Genomic DNA, 10615 nt, shown 5'->3' with positions numbered 1-10615 from the left:
TGGTCTGATATCCTTGCTGTTTTTCAGATATCCAATTCTGAGATATAATACACCATTGCCACTCTTCCTGTTTTTTCCTTGGATCCATCTGCATATACACACAGTGCCTCCACACCCTTCTCCTCTACAAAAGAGTGACTCTCTTTTCAATTCCATTGTTTCCCCTCCTTTCTTCACTTGCTCACTCAATTCTGTACAACAATTTGGTTTTTCCACCAGCCATCCCGGTCACATATTTATGTTCACATTCTCTACCAACTTCAGCTTTTCAATTCCCAATTCCTTTATCCATTTTTGCATCCAATACCCCAACGTACCCCCATTTGTTTCCCACCTCTCCTTTTTATAATGGTTTATCCACCTATCTTCCATGCTTTTCCGTGGAGGAAATTCTGTATGCAGAGAGTTACCCTTTATCCAATATTTTATACTTAGCCATTTTCTCCTTAATTCCAATGGCATCTCATTTATTAGAACCTGCATAGCATTTATAGGAGCAGATTTCAGAGCTCCTATACATACCCATCTGTGGAAGGGTGGTGGGTAATTCACTGACACAGGAGACAGACAGGTGGATTTGGCAACACGGCACAGGTGCCCAGTTTTATTTTTGGGGTGCTGTTTTTAAGTTTATCCCGCAGATGACGCTGTGGGTCCATGGTCTGATTTACCAACGATGGTAAACAGAACCACGGGCATACCAAGCAATGGTACACAATACCGGCGCCCTTGCAGGTGCTCAAAGAAATAACAACGAAAACAGAAGGCAAAAATAACAACAATAATAAAACTACAAACAAAAGGTGCTGCACTTGACAGCTATATCCCAGTCGCCGCTACCCGTGCGACCCGGATCACCGTCCTACACTGCCGGCTAACTAGCCTGCTCCGTTACAATACTCCGGGGTCTGCCCCAGGGTTCCCCGCTCTGAACACGGTACTGTGGACACACTCAGTTTCGGTTTCTCCCGAATGGTTCTCAGGTCCTCGACCAGCGCTTCCGCACTCTCGGCGCGTTTAAAAGGGCAGACCTGAGGAAACAGCAGAGCGTTATTTTATAGGACCAACAATCTCCCAAGACTCGCCTCTCAGCCATTCAGAGAGGGGGAAAGTCCACACACCCACTTTCCCACCTCCCCGTGTCACTGCCATGACTCACAGGCGGTTGTTGGATGACTGCCGCCCTCTTCCTGCAGCACTGTGAACACGCCAGCAGAGTCAGCACAGATCTCTCCCTGCTACACCATCCCACTAGAATGTGACTTCCATAGCCTATTACACTCCTAATTAACCCTCTGTATATCATCAGCATGATAGTTTTATTTGCTCCCCAACTCGTTCCTGAAATACTTCTTAGAATATTTATCCTTCCTCTACATTTATCTATTATAGTACTTATTTGTTTGCCCCAAATACATTTTTTATCAAACCACACTCCCAAGTATCTAAATTCCTCCACCTTTTTAAGAATCTTATCTGTGTATAATAAATTTAACTTCTCCTTCGTGATAATGACAAATCCTCTGTTTTTATCCCCCAGTTCTTTGTTGTTGGTTGACTGTATTCCTTCTTCCTGTCGTCCTCATTTAAATGCTGTCAGGCGAAGGCGCAGGTCCCTCTCCCCAGCCTGGAAGAATTTAAGTAGCCTTACACTGCTTAATATTGTTTAGCGAAAGACAAAATGCATAAAGCTTTAAAATTCATATTTTTGTAAAATGTGTTAGTGAAACATTATTATTAGTGAAATATTATTATTATTATTATTAGTATTATTATTATTATTATTATTATTATTATTATTATTATTATTATTATTATTATCTGGGGCACAAGGGATTTTTTTATGTACCTTGCCATTCCAGTGTTTCAAATACTTTAATTTAGTATAATTTAATTTGATTTAATTTGAATTTAGTATTTTGTTAAAATGCTTGGAAGGCATTAGCCTATTATAAACAGTACTCAAACCATATTTATTAGACCTAATTTAATATTTTTTAAATATTATGAATCTTTTCTTTCCACACAGCTGAAGAAGGACTTTTGCTTGAAACATCCTGAAATTATTTTAAAATCATTTAAGAACTTTGTCTACATCAACTTATTCCTATATATTCTTTTATTTTATTATTTGTTCTATCATCCTTCATTTATAGCTGCTGCAGTTCAACCTCCTCTGAAGTAAACTGTCTATTTATATTTTATATAAATGTAGGGTTACCATACGGCTCCAGGTTAACTGGACGCTTTGAGATAGACCGGGGCTGTGTCCCAAACCGCATCCTCGCTCACTCATTACCTTCCCCTGAGGGGCAGAAGTACTGTGGGCGCCATCTTAGGGGTGTCCCAGTTCCTGAGGGAACGAGTGAAGGGATCTGTATGTGCCCTAAACTGCACCCTTTGACTGAGTGTACAAAACAGTAGACTTCTGTGGAAGTGTTGTTGTGCTGACGTCCCAGAACTCTTTGCGTTAAAGGTGGAGGAGACACTTTCAAATCTGGCAGACGTGGTACATCAGTGTAGCCTAATGTATGTAAATGTAGATAGCTAGGAAATTGTAGATATTGTTAAGTTTATTTGTCAAACACATCATTTCTATTTGTTTAATGTATGTTGAGTCGCTTAGCTAATAAAATGTATCTTTTTAGATTTAATCTCTGATCACGATTTAAATATATGATTAGAAATTAACATTCAGTGAAACATCTTTTCAGTACATATCGATTGCTTTTAATTATCAATTAATGAACTAGATAAGTATCTATAAAACTAGGAAATGAGATTAGCGAGATATAATAATACAGTATAATAAATGCCTGCCACATTTTGATTGTGTATTTATTTTCAATTTCATTCAGACATTTGAAAGTTTTTTCGATGATTCTGAAGTGCGTCCCATTTAACGCTTTTTAGATCCACCCTACACCCCACTCCCTCGCTCGCCCAAGTGCACTCTCTGTGATGTCAGTAAAATGTCACGTGAAGTGTACACTTGTCGAAGGGTGTAGGGCTCAAGGGAATGGTTTGGGATTCAGTCTGGGATTTCAAAACTCCCCCTAAACTGAAAGTAATTAACCTATAAATGCTAAGATTAATCCTGTGGTGGAACTGCTGTGCGCAGCAAACAAGTCCCAGTCATCAGCTGCTTCTGATCCAATCTTAATGAATGAATAGCTAATCTATCAACAGAGCAGCGGGGTGGTGATGAGGAGGATGCTTTGACTGTATCTGAATACTTGGTGATTGAATATTAACAAACAGAAAATAAAAACAGTTTATATATATAAAGTTTTCAAAGTTGTTTTTTTATTAGGCCTTCTTCTCGTTGAGAAATAGATTTTTAAATTTAATTCCCTGAACAAATAATGTAAAAGGTGGTGTAAACTTAATGTGAATGTTAGAACATAAATAGCTGAATTGCAGAACTCGGTCTGTTTGTCTTTCTACTCACACCTGAACTCGCATACGGTCCAAGCTTGTTTAGAGCGATGTTTCTGTGCATGCGCTACAGAACAGGACAGTGCTCAGGAAATAGCATTTTTCATAATAATTACGTACTGTCAATGTTGCCGTTTTCTTCAAGAGACCTTGGGCAAAAGTGAAATGTACTTCAAAAGTTTAATGCATTTTTTTAACACAGTGAAAATTAGCAAAAAAATAACTAATTCTCACATGTCTCCTTTGATTCTCCTTTAATAATCAATTTAACCTTTTAATAGTGATTTATTAATATCTTCAAAAGTTTAATTAATTATTTTAGACACTTAATAATTTACTTTTTAATTAATTATAATATAAGTGATCTTGCAAGCACTCCCAATCCCACAATCCTTTGATCTCCATAAAAAAGACAGCACTCCCATCCCACAATCCTTGCGTCTAGTGTGGCAGACTGGTCTCAGACACCAGCAACAGACAGCAGCGCTTTACCAGGCAAACTGAAACTCTGGTGCTTTCAGTTTGGTCTACTGCCAAGGCTGCTGTGGCCACTGACTGTGTACAAGGTTTCCTTGACAACAGTTGAGAAGCTGGAAGCTTTAATCAGTTCATACGTCAGGAAATGGTTGGGAGTTCCACGCTGCCTCAGCAGAGTGGGACTTTATGGTAAAGGAATACTGCAGCTACCAATCTCTGCTCTAACCGAGGAGTTTAAGTGCGCCAAAGTCCGACTGGAAATGACATTAGTAGATTCACAAGACAAATGCGTAAGGGAGGCAGCACCTGTGTTGAAAACTGGAAGAAAATGGACGGCAAAGAAAGCTGTGGAAGATGCTAAGGCTGCCCTTCGAATCAGAGATATTATGGGGCAAGTTCAGCATGGAAAAGGAGGTTTTGGTCTCAGTTCAGCTCCTCTCAATGCGGAGGAAGCTGGCGAGTCAATAGGTGCAAAGTCAGGAGGGAGTATGGATCAGGTGTGTAAAGCGCAATTCCGCAGGCCAAGCAGGGAGAAAGGGTGGATGAGATGGTAGAAGTGTGGTAACTCACTGCAAGCTCGGTCTGGCACAAAACCTGTGGACACTGGAAACAGAGGCAGGACCTTTATTTTAGAACAAAACAAACAAAGAGGTAGTACGAAGTTTCTCCATAATGCCTTCCTGGAGGGTTATTAATCAAACATCCCAATTAATGGTACATTAATTTCTGGTGACAGATTTGTACCTGTCTCAGGACCAGAGTCCAGATGATCCTCTGAGTCAGCAACGCACGTCAAAGTTTGCACTAACGTGATTTCTTTGTAAGCTTTTATCTGAAAATAGACTTTTTGTAAAAATTTTTTTTTAATAAAGAAACGTTCTCAGTAGTAATCATAGATTTACTTCACATTCCATCTCTTCAAGGTCTGAAGGAGAAACAAGTATAAGGTATAAGTTCGAGCAGATGTCACATAAAATTCGTATAGTATAATGTCCTTCCGACAGTTTCTGTATATCTTTTACATACCCTAGGGAGGATTCTCTGGTGGACCAAATTCTTGTCCCTGACTGTCCCTGACATGGGAACTCTTACAAGAGATTACGCCAACCCACCAGTGAAAAAATTAAGCTGACAAATGGTTTTTGATTCAAAAACACTTTATACACAAGAAAGGTATACCTCCAATACAATCATATAAGCACGAGATTTAAACTGACTTCGGACAAGGCCTCAGTACAGCTCAGTGCATACGTTTGTATCAGAAAGCACAGATATCCATGGAGTCAATTCGAAAGAGATGAAAAGACTGACAAAACTTTACAATGTTGGGTATTTATACCTTTGTAAACAACTGTTGACTCCACTCCCATTTGTCTTACTTCTGTCCAATGATAGGGGTTTCCACTCTATCATTGCACACTCCCTCTACGGGGGAAATCCCCCCTGTATGGTAGACCAGAAAATCAAGAGGAGAGGGCAGAGTGTGACAGCGCCGATGAGGGGACCGAAACTCACAAATCGAGTCTTCTGCTACTGCCCCTCACCTTTTTGGTTTTTAGCTCAGACAGCTATCTGTGACAGAGTCGTGTTAGGCTATGCAAAACTGCACATGGCTGGTTTTGCCAATGGTAAATGAAAGAACTCAAAACTTACACAATGACTGTATAGAACCTTAATATAAAAGCATATTAAAGCAAGGTAATTCAACCAAGTTTGTGGTTAATTGGGGTGACTCCACTGACGTCCATACCACATGGTGTACACTAGTTTGATAACAGTATTGCTTTGTGCACTGACCCCCATTTTTTTTTTTTTTTTTAAAATTTTCCTGGTCCTTTGAGAGGAAAGACACACTGTGGTGACATACTACTAACAAACCTGTGTCATACCGGATGTTAAATGTAACTAAGTTTTACACTCTAACCTGGTATTATGTTTCATTTTTGCAAGAGGTCAGTGTTATATTTCAAATTGATTTCCAAATACAATTTTGACTGCTCATGTTATAGTTATTCCTCAAGAAATAGGTGTTATCCAGCCATTCTTTTGGTGGCTGGTATTGTCCCTCCTCATATGTTCCTTCATACTGTTCTGACCATACTGTACTGTTTAGAGCATCATTATTGGACCATAGCCCTACCTCTAACTCCAAGCATTGTTGAGTGTACTGTTCAGTGTCACTGTTTACAGTTGTGGAGGCACAGTCTCTATGATCAGAGTTCATGCTTGATTCGTTTAGTGTAAGGTGCTCTTGTTCTCCTTTTCTCCATTGAAAGATGTGCTCAGGTTTTCATACAGTTCTCCATGACTCCAGCCGCAGGATGCAAGTTCAAAGCCTTTTGGCCGTGTCTGTGGTCCCAGTGCACGTTTGAACTGCAATTGTACATACTGTCCTTGTTTAATGCACTGTGTCTTCATCACCATGGTCGTAGGAGGGTCCCATCTGGCTTCTGTTATTCTGTGGAGAGAGTGGAGAGAGATACACACCTCGGGGAGAGGAGATTTGTATCGCATCAGATATGTACATGATACGTTCCAAAATATTTAGAAGTGAACACACTTATACCTATATGATAACTGTAAATAAAATAAAATTATTTCTGAGGTTGTAAGTGTAAGAACGACAGCCCAATCACATTGTCCTATAGCATACTACCCCGGTCCCCATGAGACATTTTATGGACTAAGTTCCCCTGATAAAAACCCGGAACATTATGGCAAGTTTTAAATTTGACTAAACTAACAAAAAAAAATCAACTCATTTGAATTGTTAAACTGTTAGTGAAATGCAACTATTATTACCGAATACCCGCCCAATAATCCTCATTTCAATTCGGGCTGGTCCCTGTAATAAGAGGGACGGCAGTATTTTTGGCCAAAACTTATTGACAACTAGACCTGAGGTCAACGGTTTCCCTTCTTTTTAATACAATTTGCCTAACTACCATTTACAAGCAATCTTAAAACTTTGCATTAATAAAGAGGTAGAAAAAAGTTAGAATTTTCAAACGTAATTTTTCTAGCCAACCTTTTTTTCTCTTTTTTCATATACAAGATGCATGTTGGCCTAAACTCTGAAAATGATCGTCTTATATGAAGTTGATGTTGGATTTACAATAGTTAATTTCTGATATTATTCTTATAAAAATGACAGCCTTTTATCAATTTCTATATTTGCAGGCATTTCCAACCTGTATCAAATCAATCCCCATAATATTCTTGCTCAGATCTAAATCAGAAAAAAACACAACATCCAGCATCATCAAAACAACATCACTTTCCTTGAGCATACTGGCAAGAACCTTGCATAGTTAATCATCATTAACCCAGAGGCCGTCTGCATTGAAGTACATTGTTACAGTAATTACCCTAGCACTGCCCATTTGAATCAATTTCATTTTATTTTACATTCGATATGTATATTCCCCTTTGAAGGATTGTGGAAGGGCTTGCAGAGAGGTGGAAAATCGGTGCGAACTTTACCAGCTAGCTTCACTCTCTCTCTAAGAAATCTTTAGTCTCTCTCATCTCGTGAGGATTGTGGAAGGGGCTTTGCAGAAGAGGGGAAAGCCGGTGCGGTAGAACGGGAAATGGAAACATTGATTGATACTTTTATTTATTTATTTATATAGTTTGTTGATAGTTACCTTACGATGTTGTGTTTTTGGGGTGTGGTGTTTGTTTGTACAGGTTATGTTGTGTTTTGTTGTTAAACAACAATGGTATGTGTTTCACCACACCACAGGTACACAATTATGGTTTTTGAATCCAACACATGGTGTGTGTTGGTGCAATCGTAGGTTGTGGTCACCACACACAACCAAACTAGCATCCCATGTGTGTTTGTTTGTCGTTTGTGGTGTGGTGTTGTTTGAATCGTAGTTAGTGGTGGGGTGTTTTGTTAATAGGTTAGTGGTGTGTATTTGTTTGTTTATAGGTTAGTGGTGTGTGTTTGTTTGTTAATGGGTTAGTGGTGGGTGTTTGTTTGTTAATAGGTTAGTGGTGTGTGTTTGTTTGTTAATAGGTTAGTGGTGTGTGTTTGTTTGTTCGTAGGTTAGTGGTGTGTGTTTGTTTGTTAATGGGTTAGTGGTGTGTGTTTGTTTGTTAATAGGTTAGTGGTGTGTGTTTGTTTGTTCGTAGGTTAGTGGTGTGTGTTTGTTTGTTAATAGGTTAGTGGTGTGTGTTTGTTAATAGGTTAGTGGTGTGTGTTTGTTTGTTAATAGGTTAGTGGTGTGTGTTTGTTTGTTAATAGGTTAGTGGTGTGTGTGGTTTGAACGTAGGTTAGTGTTCCAATCACCACCACATAACACATGGTGTGTGTCCACCACACCAAACAAACTAGCTCCATCACCACACACCAACCAAACAATGTATCCAATTGGTTTGTTTTAAGAGGTTAGCAATGGTGTCCCAAACACACAAACCAATCACATTTTAGGTTAGAGGTGTGTTTTTGTTTGTTTATAGGTTAGTGGTGTGTGTTTGTTTGTTCGTAGGTTAGTGGTGTGTGTGTGTTTGTTTGTAGGTTAGTGGTGTGTGTTTGTTTGTTAGTAGGTTAGTGGTGTGTGTTTGTTTGTTAATTGGTTATAGGTTAGTGGTGTGTGTTTGTTTGTTAATAGGTTAGTGGTGTGTGTGTGTTTGTTAATGGGTTAGTGGTGTGTGTTTGTTTGTTCGTAGGTTTCAACCCCACACACAACAAATATCATCCAGAGCACCACAACACAAACAAACTAGCAGCCAATCACCACACACAACAAACACTTATCCCATCACCACAAGAATACACCAACAATGTTTGTTAATAGGTTAGTGGTGTGTGTTTGTTTGTTACTAGGTTAGGGTGTGACACACAAACGTAGCATCCAATCACCCACACACAACAAACAATGATCCAATCACCACCCACAAACCAACCATTATCCAAGTCACCGTGTGTTTTTTTGTTCGTAGGTTAGTGGTGTGTGTTTGTTTGATCGTAGGTTAGTGGTGTGTGTGCAAAAACAATTATCCAATCACCCCCACTACAACACAATTTTATCCAATTCCATCACCAGCCACAACAACAACTATCTATCACAATCACCACCCAAACACAACTTAGCATCCCATCACCCACACAAACCAACCATAACCAAACACTTATCCAAACAACTATCATCCATCACCACACACAAACAAACAATTAGCCAATCACCACACACAACACAACTAGCTCCAATCAACCTTGTGTGTTTGTTTGTTTGTTGGTTAGTGGTGTGTGTGTGTGTGTTTGGAGATCCCGTTATGGGGTTTCGTTCAGGAGGGCTGGGGGCTCTCACTCGCCGACACGGGCTCCGTTGCCTGCCTGACCCCGGGGTTCCGGTGGAGGAGTGCCTGCTGGCAGTAGGAAAGGTGGTGGGGTTTGAAAATATTAGGTCAGCGTTAAGAATGAATAAAGCGCTGGTAATATTTTTAGTGGAGGTGTCTCTGGTAAACAAGCTGGTAGAGGAAGGCTTTACAGTAAAAGATTAATTTGTAAACAGGTTTCCCCTCTAGTAACACCGGTACACGAAAGTTATTATTTCTAAAGTGCCTCCGTTTTTAAAAAATGAGCAAATAGAAAAGAATTTAGCTCGTTTTGGTAAAATGGTGTCCCCGATTAAGGGAATCCCGATGGGTTGTAAAAATAACAGCGTTAGGAACGTCATGTCTTTTAGAAGGCAGGCGATTGTCTTATTAAAAGATCCCAATCAAGACATTATTGTAGCCTGGAATTTTAATGTAGAAGGGACGAATTGTGTGGTGTTCTTCAGTTCTGAACAATGATGTGTTTTTACTGTGGAGAACAGGGACGCCAGAGGAAAGCCTGCCCGAGAAAGGGGGCTGGAGCGGAGACAGGGCAGGATCAGGGCGTTGCTGGCGGGGAGGAAGTCGGGGGTGGGGGGGGTGAGCGGGAGGAAGAGTCGGCTCCTGCAACGCAGCCGCAGAGCGAGCCCGTGCTGAACGAGGAGGGGGCGATCCAGAAGGAAAACGGAGCAGAACCACCAACACCACGGCATCGCACAAAGAGACCCAGCCGCAGCCACTGACGGGTTCGGAGGATAATACAGCTACTACTGAGAATGGTGAGGAACCATTCAAGGTAGTAGCTAAAAAGAAACGATTTCAACGGAAGGCTGCAGAGCTGCCGGATGGCAGAGCACAGCCAGTGCAGAACTCCAAACCCGTGCAGGCAGGGAGACTGCGGGCTCCAGACAGGGCGTCGGTCCCTCCCAATGCGGAGGAAGAGAGCGCAGCGCAGGGTGAGCTGGGCGCGGGGCAAAATGCACGACTCTCCACTTGCTGAATCTCAGCCGTCTGAAATAGTGCAGGCTGTAGCAGAGACCGGTGTGGGGGGGTCGGAGGGAGCTGCAGAGGAAAGGACTCTCGGGGGCGAGCGAGAGGACAGCGCAGATGAGGTGGAGGGGGAGCTCTCTGACTCTTCGCTTATTTCAGACATCCCTGATAGCCAACCCGTAAGTAAGAAAAAGTTATACACGCTTGATCAGGTTAATGATTTTATGATAGAAACAAAAGGGAAGGTTGTATCTTCCTTAAACTAGTCGATTTGCTAGTCCTTTGTAGTTCTTCCTTTTAACAATGGTTCAAAATGTTCATGTTTAAAAATGTCTGTGTTTTATGCAACTTATTTTATTACTTGTTTTAGTCGGTTAGTTTTTTT

Source organism: Polyodon spathula, chromosome 36, assembly GCF_017654505.1.
Source record: "Polyodon spathula isolate WHYD16114869_AA chromosome 36, ASM1765450v1, whole genome shotgun sequence".
Classification (NCBI taxonomy): Eukaryota; Metazoa; Chordata; class Actinopteri; order Acipenseriformes; family Polyodontidae; genus Polyodon; species Polyodon spathula.
The sequence above is the reverse complement of the archived record's forward strand: the minus strand, read 5'-3'. Positions refer to the sequence as shown.